The sequence below is a fragment of the Peromyscus eremicus genome, unplaced genomic scaffold (assembly GCF_949786415.1).
Source record: "Peromyscus eremicus unplaced genomic scaffold, PerEre_H2_v1 PerEre#2#chrX_unloc_1, whole genome shotgun sequence".
NCBI lineage: Eukaryota > Metazoa > Chordata > Mammalia > Rodentia > Cricetidae > Peromyscus > Peromyscus eremicus.
In genome coordinates this window covers 3,957,908-3,970,477 of record NW_026734288.1, presented here as the reverse complement: position 1 = coordinate 3,970,477, position 12,570 = coordinate 3,957,908, and the positions used below count along the sequence as shown (strand labels likewise).

Below are 12,570 nucleotides of genomic sequence, written 5' to 3'. Positions count from 1 at the left end.
GACAAGCATATAGAATCCAGAGGCTTCCTTTAGAGGATATGACATATTCTGAAACATCTGTCCCTGTACTTTCTCAGGGACAAGATAATCAAAACAAAGAAAAATTACAAAGGTCAACAAGATACAGTGGGCTGAAGGAGTTGGCCACAGATCAGATTACAAAACTCTTCCCAGTGTACTCTCAGGCAATTATGTGGCACATACAGCATTAAAGTAAAATTAGCCCCACAGAGAAACATATATTGATAGGCAAAGAATGATATGAAAAGATGACAAAAGGATGAGGTGTCAAGACATTCATTTCTGAGAAAAGTTAGTTCATGAAGAGCCATTGTGCTGTCTATGATGAAGGAACATTAAGAATGCCAGGATTAAACCTGTAAATAAATTCTAGAAAGATATAAAAAATATTGTGTTATGCCAGAAATTTAACTTTTGCCTGGGGATTTTTCTAAAGCATTCTAACAATTAGTAGTTAGTAATAAATTGCTTGGGACATGCCAAACTGCAAGGCTGGCATGGAATTTTCATTTTTGTCTAGAGTCTTTGAAGCCACAAAAGTTACCAACTTGAGAACAGGCTATCATATGTCTCTAGTTTCTTAAAAAATTAGATTCTGTGGTTGAATTGTAAAAATTATTGTAAAAGATAACTGTTTATCAATGATGACTAAACTTGAGGAAACATGATTGTAAAAGATAACTGTATTTTGCCACAGTTTATTAATGATGACTAAACTTATAATCACAGGTGCACAAGAGAAAAAGGTTAAACACATGCCCCAAAACAAAATTTGTTTTATCTATGTTTTGGAACAATGTGAATCTATCTCTAATTAATGAATTCTGTATAAATAATTAATCACTCTGGCTGCTAGTCAGTCAGGCTGCAAGATTCTCTGGGCAATAAACCCTGCCTCATCTTACCCTTACTTACTCCTTACCTTTTCTCTGGGACCTGGCCACCTTGGGGGAGGCCTTAGGCATAACACTATTCGAAATGGATGTTGTAGTACTACAAGGGCTTTGGATTGAATACAAAAAATAATTTACTATATTACATAAATGAATTATTTGTAGGTCCTTAATCAATATTATAATACTACAAACAGTATTTCCCATATTTCTGTTTCTAATCTCCTACTACTCCTTATCTGGTTTTACATTTAACTTCAAGTATATTAAACTAAAAATATACTGTAAAGAGTGAACCTCAGATTAATGTTTTTTTGCTTATGTGTGTTTATGGGTCTAATGCCAATGTGTACTCTCATGCCTGCTGACATATTCCTATAATATAAGGAAGTGTTCAACCAACCAAGATACATTCACTGAAGATGGTCTACTGAACTCCATTGCACTAAGAAAACTGCAAAGGAAATATCAGTAAATGGATGAAAGTCTTATTTTTCTTATGTTTCTCTTATTTCAGTCACTAATGGTCAGAACATGTGAACAAAATGCTACTCATCTCATGGAAACTGTATGAACAAAGTAAGACACTTGTTACAACTCTGATTAGTTCACAAAGTTATCAACAACTGGTTAGGGCCTTCCTGTTCTTATATCATCTTAACAGTTGAACTTCTTAACACAGTTCACAAGTGATCACCTATTTAACAGCTGAGTCTCTGTCAGAAATTCTGGATTCCAACCTAACAGTTGGGCATGTTAAGCAAATGAAAATATGTAAATTGAGCAAGAATTCCTGTTTCACTACTCTGCATGGAAATTCTCTTTTCCATAATTTAATTGATGCATTAGTTAAGCAATCATTGTGTTCTTTTTTGAGGAAGTTCATTTTTTCACTCTTAGCAATCCTTAGTTTCTTATAGTAATTTATGCAAAGTTGAGGTTTCATGGGCTTTTCCTTGCTCTTCCCTGCATATCACTTGGTGCTGAGCTTATTCAGATCATGTTTAGACAGCTGTTTCTAAGACTAAATGATTATAAATCTGACATAAAAAGAGACATAATCTCACAAGAAATTCACTGAGCATCTGGCAATTTAATATTTATGTTACCACTCCCATAATGTTCTCTAATGCATGGTTGCAGTCATTGTTTTATAGACATGTTCATTGTGCCTGGGATCCACCGCTAGATATTTAATTGGGTGTGGCTTTCTGTAGATGACTTCATATGCTGAAATACAAATTTCTTTGATGAGTTGTTTAAACTACACTGACATATAAGTATAAGCCCACATGTTAATTGATTATTAGGGACTGTATTGGTTCAGAAAATTGGTATTTGTAGGTAGTCCTCTAATAACCATGACTTTATTGGCATTGGATAGAGACATAGGCTTCAAGTACCAAGAGGGGTTTCTCTCTTTTTAAGCAGATATTTAGTCCATTTAAAATGTAGCTTGCTGGGTGATGTCTTTGTACGTGCTATGAATATATATAACCCATTGGTTAATAAAAAAATCTGCTTTGGCCTATGGCAAGGCAACTTAAAGGCAGGCAGGAAATCCAAGGTGGGAGACAGGAAAGAGAAACATGGAGTCCTGCCACCCATGAAACAAGATGCCAACAGACTGGTAAGCCATGAAACACTGGCAAAACATAGATTAATAGAAATGGATTAATTTAAGATATAAGAGCTAGATAGCAAGTAGCCTGCCATATACAATAGTTTGTAAATAATAAAAAGCCTCTGTGTGTTTACTTAGTTCTGAGCAGCTCTGGGACAATGGGTGGGAGAGATTTGGTGGAACTAGGAGGGCACAGGCAAGACCATAGAAACTTTCTGAGTACATTTGGCACCCAGATATGATAGCAAGAATTTCCACCCAAAACCTGAGCTTTTAAAAAAGATTCTAAAATGGATCTAAAATTTTTTCCTAGTTCTGTCTCTTGGGGGAGCAGTGCCATATAGACTTAAGATACAGTATGGTGGGTTCATGGCATGTGGGCTAGAGCCCACCATGATGGATTCTCAACATGGTACATTGTTCTGTCTACAAGCTGCACAGCATTCTGTGTGGTGGGTTTAGCTTTTGCTACTATACACAAAAAAGTTTCTAGCTATGTGCTCCTTGATGGAGACATCAACCCAATGCCTTCCAGAGTCAGCAGAGAGCATGGCTCACAGAGCTGGAAGTAAATTACCTTCACCATGTTGGGAAGCTGAGGTGAGTGAAGTCAGCAGCCAAGGCTGCTGCTTTTCATCCTAGCAATGCAGTTTAACAGTTTAAAATCTCTCCTGGAAACAGAAGGATTATAGATTCACAATAAGACATATTCAGATGGAATAAAACTCTGAAATGTTTATAATGTATGTAAAATGTACACAGGCCTGGGAGTGAAAAGGAATATGTGAAGTTATAAAACCCCCTGAGAGGTCTTCACATGTTCCAACATCCAAAATCAGCTTCAAAGCAACTGGCTGAGACAATCCATCCTCATAGACTACAGCCAAAATTTAACAATAATTGCTAATTTTCTCAGGATTCCCATAAGTATACAAGTGCCCCATGAAGCAAGGAGTAGTATGAGAAACTGTGCCCAAATTCCCAAAATATTATGTATAAATATTTATTTTTATTTAAAGGGGTTGGTTACAAATGCAATTCCTCTCTAAAAAAGAAAAGAGGATAGTATAGATATAATAGGATAAAAGGGTAGATTACTGAATCTACTTTTAAACAGCAACACCTTGTTTAAAACATTTTACTTTGAGATAGATTTTAGTTTATTGATACAAATTTAAAGTTAATTTGTTATATTCTGTGTATCTCTACTCTTATTAAGGTACTATGTTTAACAACTCATTTAAAATTGTAATATATAATTAGGAAATGCAGATAAATAGTCATCTAGGGTAATCAAACTTATGTTAGTTAATTAAGTTTTTAGGAGTATAAAAGTATATTTCAATTAGGTAGGTAATCTTTAATCACTTCAATAACTTACAGTATATGCAGCCTGGACAATTCCTGGATCTCTGCCAAACTAACAACCAGAAACCCTTGACTCTGTGTCTGCTCTGTAGGAAATCAAAGAACCAGGATAGTGTCATTGTTTCCCAGAAATGCCCATGTCCTGAGCCCTAATCCTTGAAGGCTACCTCCTTCAAGGCCTAGCTCAAGCCTACCTTCTCCCCCAGAAAGCACTAAATCCCCTGCCAAGGCTCAATGTGGCTTCCCCTGGAAGATTTATTTCTTGTTTTATACTGGGACCAAAGGCCAGCTTCCTTCTGCCTCTTTCTGGTCTCTCTCTGCTCTCTAGTCTCTTTTCCAAGTAGTTTATTCATCTTGACACCATGTCTGTAGCTCAACCATAAAGGCACTGAATAAATGCCCCATAGGCTGCTGGTATCACCACAGCACTGGTGACATCACAAGAGATGACAGTGTTCTCCAGGACACCATAGAATACCCAAGTATGGGAATGCTGATGCCACAGCTTTTGCCTACATGCTAACTATCTCACTTCAAGTTGTCCTTTACAGGAGCCTCTCCTGAGTTACAGGGGTAGCTTTTCAGCACTCACTCCTTCCAAAGCCAGAGATCTAGCAATGCTTCAATACAAACTTTTCTTTGTGAGGTGTTTATGGCTAACTTTTCAAACATTGCTTAGGAATGGCCCTCCCCCATCTTAAAATTCATACTCAGTGAGATAAAAAAGGCTGCTGGGAAATTAGGTCAGGATGGTGGAGAGGAATGATGAATCCCCTGAAGTAAACAAAGACTTGGAGAAAATCTATTACTGTAATTAACAAGGCAATTCCAAGTAATTTATCTGATAATCAAGAGATATTTATTTCTGAGATAATAAATAGTCTAATAGGGGTTGGTTACATGATCCAGGATAGATGAGTTGCAATCTAGTAGAGAACTCTGGCTTGGTCTCCCATCCAGATTCCAGGACCATGTGTTATCCAGAAAGGGCCAAAGACCTATACATATTGAGTCTTAAGGGGTTCCTTCTCAGTCAAGCTCCAGGGGCATGTCAGCCCCAGTGGCAGGTCTTAGGAAGGTATGTCAGTTACAGGCTGTCACTCTAGGGGGAGTGTTTAAAGGTCAAATCTAGAACAGGTACCCACTACATCTCCCCCTTTTGTCTAAATAAGAAAATTCTAAACCTAATACAAAACTATTTACAATAGGGATGATTACAAAATATTGCCCTGGAAGAATAAGGGATAATGACCTATATAAGATAAAACCACACCACCAAGAACAACACCAAACAAGAAACACATGCTAAAATTCAGAAGAGCGTGGAACATAGGTAAATGTCACGCTACAGAGATCCTTCCAAAAGATGTCCTACCTTGAGGGACCTGAATCTAACACTTAATATGTTCTACTTAAGACACAAGAAGATTGTAATTATGACTGTTATTCTCCAATCCAATCAAAGACCTGACAAGGAATACAATAATACCTGAGAAATGGGAGAAAGACACAAGCAACTTTCAGGAGTCTTATGAGAGTAGACAGAGACAGCTGGCAGCCTAGACAGGCACCTAGAATTTCTCAGTACCATTGGTGCATTCAAATTTGCTACAGGCCTAGAATATCTATCAGACCATTTTCAGAGGCAGGTTTTTTGAAAGACTACCCTTTCAAGGCAGAGTTAAATAGTCACTTTTCCTTGTGTCCTGCTTGTACCAAAGAAACAGTATTCATACTGTCAACAGTTGAGGCAAGGGCATTTTCTTCCCTCAATAGGCCAATTTCTGTGTCAAGAAGACAAACTTCCAAATGGAAAAGTTTCAGAAGCCAAACGTTCTCTGAGGACCAGATTGGTGCTATCAAGGGAAAATGCTGTGGCCCACTCAACATGACACAACCTGTCATCATCTTTGGTCACCACCCTTTTAATGATAAAAGCCAGAGACACTACAATATCAGAGGATGGACAAGGTAGAATATGGAGCAAAGGAAGATGCCACACCAGATGTCACAATTAAATGCTATTGTAGAGGGTTTGGCTTCAAAGACTTGTCATTTTGCTCTCTTGGTGTGCTGAGGATGCCTGTGTCTTGCATGTGCTAAGAGCTAGAACATGAGCCTTGCCTCCCATCCAAATTCTTGGTTTTAGAAATCTAGGGATTCATGTCCAAAGCCAGCCCCTGCCTGAATCCATTTTGGGAACTAAAAACAAAAACACTTTCCTGGAGACAGACTGAAAAGACAGATGACACAAACAAAAGCAGGGACCACAGCAAGTGTCCCAAAGAGCAGAGTGATGGGGTCTCTGCTCTTGTCATCATGGGTTCTTCACTGACAAGGCTTTCCAGGTTTGGCCGGGTGCCAGTCACCTATTCTGAGGAATCATAATGGACTTCCCTAATTCCAAGCCTCATTCTTTTTGTCTCAAATTCTTTCTCTATGATAACCCAAGATACCTGTCAGTGTGAGTGCCTGGATATCAGAAATTTCATTTTTTCCATGTAAAGGGACAGTAGCTGTCTCTTCGATGCACACAGAGATCTGGGCTGCCAAGCACTTGGCATAATCAGTTCTTACTTTGTGAAATGTTGAACTCATCTAACTAACACATATCACTCCAGAAAGATGAAGGAAGGGAAGCTACAACTTCATGGTCTTTAGTCAGGGAGGGAATTAAACCAGGAGTCTTGAGTTCCACCTGACCTCTTTTGTCACTGGCTAGACTTGAAAAATAGTTTTGCCCAAGAAAGAGGTCAAAGCTAGAGGCTTGTGCTTTGTGCAAGAAGCTTACTTGATTCCTGGTTGGGGATGTGGCTCCATGGTGGAAACTTATTCAGCATGCATGAAAAGGCTAGTTTCATGCTCAGAATTGCAGGGCAGGAGACAGAGGAGTGAGAGCTGCATAAAACCAAAGGGTATGGACAAGAGACATGAAATTTAATAAGTGGAGTTAGCTTCTGAAGGTGACACCAACCAATCCAGTCACTTTGCAGAGAAGAAAAAACAGGCAGAGCGTTTTGCAGGGAATGTAAGGTACTTTTTCCAGGCAACTCCCACTGAGTCACATGCTGCAAATGCACAGAGAAAACCACATGACATTGAATAGGAAGATTCAGGTTCGCTAGCCTCACACACCCCTAGGCTGCATCCTGCCTTTGAGTCCTGAGGACCCCAGCACAAACCCTATATGCATCCTGGGCTCCTGTTTCTCCTCAGGGCCTCTGTGAGAACTCACATTGACCTTGGACACATTGCATTGCTGGTCCATGATGCTGGATCATGGATACCTGCCAACCTACCAGAAGTTCCTCTTTAAGATGCCCTGCCTGCCATTTTGAGCAAGCCCACATTTTCCAGTTCTTGAGGGACTGAGTGCCAGTATGTCAAATAGGTAGGGAATTTTAAGGCCCCACCCCATCTGAGGGCTTGCTGGTGATGTTCACCTTGTTTGGCACATTCCTTTCTCCTAGTTCTCAAGAGCAGGGAGAACCCTCTCAGCTAGGTTTTCAAGTTTGCAATAATGGGACAAGAAGCCAGTACATTGCAGGAATATCCTGAAGCCATGCTCCTCACACTGTATCTTGTCTGGCCAAGTGAGAGTGTCTACCCTTTGTGACATGGTGTCAGTGAACTAACATCTTTCAGGGTCTTTTATTGTCCCGTATTCCTTGCCTGAATTTGATGATCCCATGGCTTTTCAGGATTTGTTTTTTTGTAGGTGCTGGGGGTTCAAACTCAGGTTCTCAGACAGGTGGAACAACAGATTAGACCCTCCACACAGCCCTGCTAATATCAATTACTGTCACAGCAGATAACTTTTATGCTCTTTCTTGCCCATCCCTTTATCTGCTCTGACTACACCTGCTTTAATGCTAGGCAGTGAACTCAATTCTAAAGCAGGTTTCACTTCATCTGTAAATTCACAATAAAACTGGGATTATTTGGAGGATACTCATTCACTGGTCTATTTTTCCTTCCCAAAAATCATTCAAGGTGTAGCCTGCAAAGAGTTTCAGGACTGTCTTTCCAGCACTGGGCAACACAAGCAGGATTAGATGTTGAAAGCAATTCTCAATTGTATATTGTGAGACAAGCCTGAGCTACAAGAGACATCGATCTAAATCAGTGGTTCTCAAACTTCCTAATGCTCTGACCTTTTATTATAGTTCACCATGATTTCTTGACCCACTTATCTATAAAATTATTTTTTATGCTACCTGATAACTACATTGTTGCACCTCTTACAAATTGTAATATAAATATCTTTGCTTTCTGGTGGTCTTAGGCCAGTTCTGTGATAGGATCACTTAATCCCCAAAAGGGATTCATTACACCAAACGATGAGAACCACTGCTCTAAACTGATATAAATAAATAAATAAATAAATAAATAAATAAATAAATAATCAGCACTTAAGAAAAATGGAAAAAATTCTTAAATCAGGAAACATTGAAAAATAGAAAAACATAGTAGTAATACATTTAAAGAAAATAATTTTTTTAAATGATACCAATAATTGGCATATTACATGATAAACATAATTGGAAGAACATTTAGCTGTACTGACTTTGAAGCTCAGTATGTACTTCTCAGTAATGCCATTAACATGAGACTGTATGACTTTTTCCAATGGAAAGTGTTAGCCAATGAATACTGTAATGTGACACATGGAGTTACAGCCAATGGCTTGTGTCTCAAACCTCTCAGCTGAGGTAACTATGTCAATCATTGTTGCAAATATTTTCACAAGAGAGTTCTCTAATTGGAAACTGAATACTTAGTAATTCCAGCTATCCTCCCTAAACTGGCCACCCGCCAATTCTTTCTGTCTTTATTCACATGGAGAGAAATAATACATATAGAAAAATAAAGACAAAGACACTCACCATGCCCCATCAGTCCTTCTTTGTAAAGGAGACCCCTGAAGTTCACTGCCTTAATAATCCTCTGTCCTAGGTATTTTCTAGTCTGGTTCCCCCTGCCATGTAAACAGTAGACTGTTCCTACTCTTCTAGTCTGAATGAGAAGGCATTTTACACACACAAATCTTTTTGCTGTTACTGCAATGGACAGCCCACTGTATGACTCAGACTGGTAGTTATAGAATTCTGTGATCTTGCAGACCTGTAATGAAAGAATTTAGGTAGGTTCGTCAGGAGGATAAGAAGGGCAATGCCCTGTGGGACTACAGACAGGGTTCAAATCCACCTCTATCAATATAGGAGTCCTTAACTCAAAACTTCTTTTCAAAAATCTGGAGATGCTTCTGTTGTAGAATTATGATGCTATCATATCACAACAGGACTTAATGTTGGTTGTGACCCTGCAATGGTCCCTTGAGCAGCATGTTAGAGAGACACCAGCAAAGGAATTTCTTTCCCACCTACATGTGAGAGTTTGGTCTTAACAAAGTAGCCCTCTGGAAGGGCATCCTGTAGCATGAATTGTTAGAATGTCTTGTTAATAAGAATAAACCTGGAGCTAGGTATTGAGGTGAATGCTGGAAGATCAGAGAAGCAGAACAAGCCATAGCCACCTCACCTTGCCAATTCCTCAGCTGATCCTGTTTCCTCAGACTGGAAGCCTCCGTGTCCTCATCCGAATCTGTCTCAGCTGAACTGCTGCTCAAAAGCCTAAAAGCTTAACCTGCTCCAGTTCCTGGCCCTAATGCCTTAAATACCTTTCTGCTTTCTGCCATCACTTCTTGGGATTAAAGGCATGTTCCACCGTGCCTGGCTGTTTCCAATGTGGCCTTAAACTCACAGAGATCCAAATGGATTTCTCCCTCTCTAATGCTAGGATTGATGGAGTGAATTTCACCATTTTCTAGCCTCAGTATCTAGTGGCTGTTCTGTTTTCTGACCCCAGATAAGTTTATTAGGGTTCACAATAATTTGGGGAACACAGTACCACCATAGTACCCCAATACTTCCACCTGATAAATGAAATTCATTTGGAAGAAAACACACCAGTCACTGCCCCATCCCAAAATGCAAGTTAGGCTTAAACCTTCAGAGGGAGGTCTGATTATTACTGGTGGTAAGATCAACTACACAATTTAGGGTAAAAAGAAACCCCAAAGAAAAGTAAGCAGTTCCTTTCTTAACTAACAGCCAGAAGTGTCACTGGGATTCTGAGGATTTCATCCTTTACAGAGACCAAAGATGCCAAAAGAGCTTTGGGGAGCTCTGATCTCTAATGCTAAGTGAGTCTACATGCCTTAGGAAGGAGAAAAGTTAAAAGTAGTAATAAAGGTCTATTAAAAGGGCCCTTGGTCAGGAGAACCGGATCTTTGTTGTGGGTACAGAACTAACATTTCAGTGGGGATATGTCAATCTCCTGGCCAAGGAACCTAGTCTGTGGAGCCCAAGAAATGATCACTCAGGACATTTATTAATCACCTATAATTGATTAACTGATTGTACAATTGCAATCCAAACTGCAGAGAAAACTGGAAAATTTTATGGCTCCTTCCCTTTCTGTACTGTGAACTTCACTGGTTGTAATATGTGGACAATGAATGCCCATTCTCATACATGCACCTCTGCAATGCCACTCTACATTAAAAAGCCTGGGCTGAACTAAAATATTCATTGTCCTGTTTCTTTTGCTTTCTCACTGAGCTGGCAAAATCCACCCTGAAATGCCTAACATTTGGTTACAGTGTCAGGAAATAGTTGGTGGAAACAATATAAAGATAATCCCCAAAATTATGTTAAGAAATTGTAACAGGCTTTATGGCCCTGTGCTGCAGAGACTAGAGATTTGTATTAGAGTACAACAAGGAAAGCTCACACCTTTTCTCTCAAGCTAAACATCTTATACCTAGAAAATCACAGTCTTATTAGTCAGGAACACACCATTTTATCCAGATCTATTTTGGTTCAACTAGAGTAACTACAGTAATTTGGTTTCATGAAAGTTCAGTTCTTCAACTAGATTCTTGATTGCTTGATCCGTGGGCAGACAGTGCAATTATTGACTATCTAGCACAGATAACTTCAGTACTCATTGCTAATGTCATCTACTGTCATAGCAAAAAAGCTTTCACCTATTTTCTTGCTCACCCATTCTTTGCTGTGTCTAAACCTGATTAACATTAGTCTGTCAACTCAATTATTGCACAAGTCCCTCTTTACCTTTAAGTTTCCAGAAATGCCAGAGTTGGAAGACATTCATTCATTGGTTTATTTTTCTTACTCACTGACTGGTTAAGACCCAGACTAGAAGGAATGGTGGGACTATCTTTACAGTCTTCAACAGCACAGTGAGGATTAAATGATCAAATCAATTCTCAATTATAGTGTGTGAATAAAACCTGAGCTAAAGGAGAAAGTGATCTAAATAAGAAAAAAATGAACAGTAACTGATAAAATTGCAAAGAAAACCTTAACGTCAAGGAAATACATATAATAAAATGTTTCTTTGCATACACACATGAGGTATTTAATTTTATTTCATATTCTCTATTAAGTATTTTAAAATTAAAATTGTTAAAAAGTTTTGACAATACAGAAAATTTTGGGAGTGTATCATCTATACTTAGACTTGTACTTAGGAGACTGAAACATTAGGATTATGAGTTCAAGCATATCCTTGACTAATTACTGACACACAAGCCAGGCTGGATAACAATGAGCATTTCAAGGGAATTTATGAAAAATGAAACCAGGAACAAAAACCCACCACTCTTTCACAGACATCCTTACTTGAAAATTATGTTCACATTCTGCCTGATATTTAAATACAAATAAACCACTTACATGATAACCATTATTCTATACATTGCAGCAGAAAAATACCACTCACTAAGTGAAAGCACAATAGAACATGAACAAAAGTCACAGAAGGAATAGATGAACCACAAAATAAACTTCACTAAATGAATTTGCCAAACATATAGCCACTTTATACATCAAATGTTGCAAAATAAAAGCCATAATATGATCTTCACATCAGTCTTTAGTGAACATTTTTAGTAATTTACTTACTTTAAAGAAATGAAAAAGGGATGTTAGAAGTTTTTTTTATTGAGGGCTGGAGAGATGGCTCAGACGTTAAAGGCTAGGCTCACAACCAAAAATGTAAGAAGTTTTTTTTATTGAATATGAAGAAAACTGTGATGCCTAAAGTTTTACCAAATTGTTTATATGAAAATGATTTTTCTCTTCTATGAACTTTTCCCTATTTCCTAATATAAATATGACAAAAAAAAGCTCTAAAATATTTACCGAGCTAGGGCTGGAGAGATGGCTCAGAGGTTAAGAGCACTGACTGCACTTCCAGAGGTCCTGAGTTCAATTCTCAGCAACCACATGGTGGCTCACAAACATCTTTAATGAGATCTGGTGCCCTCTTCTGTATACATAATAAATAAATAAATTTTAAAAAATATTTACAGAGCTAGAGAGATGGCAGTATCTTAATACAAGCTCATTCATAGGAACAAAATCAGGATTTTGAAAACTTGCAGTAATCCAAACAACAAGAAGTTCCAAAGGTCTAATCTTCTTGCGAACAAGAATGAACATGCACAAGTACAGAGAGATATCACATAATTAAAATTAAAACAACTCTTAAACTAATTTTTACTCATGTTTTTCTCCTGTAATTCCAGTCACAAAGGTATTGAGGAATCTAAATGCTTACGGAATTTCTCTGCAT

At 38.3% G+C, this 12,570-nt stretch overlaps 1 long non-coding RNA gene across 2 annotated transcripts; it reads right to left on the bottom strand.

Moving 5' to 3' along the window:
- Window positions 1–2,050: 2,050 nt before the first annotated feature.
- On the bottom strand, window positions 2,051–4,301 carry LOC131901022 (uncharacterized). 2 transcript variants are annotated; one of them, XR_009376302.1, is made up of 3 exons: window positions 4,101–4,301; window positions 3,920–3,992; window positions 2,051–2,144 (listed from the first exon to the last, which is right to left on the bottom strand). It is a non-coding gene; the product is annotated as an uncharacterized LOC131901022 (long non-coding RNA). The 2 variants fall into 2 exon arrangements; XR_009376303.1 differs by lacking the exon at window positions 2,051–2,144 and adding an exon at window positions 3,054–3,209.
- Between the last annotated feature and the right edge of the window lie 8,269 nt (window positions 4,302–12,570).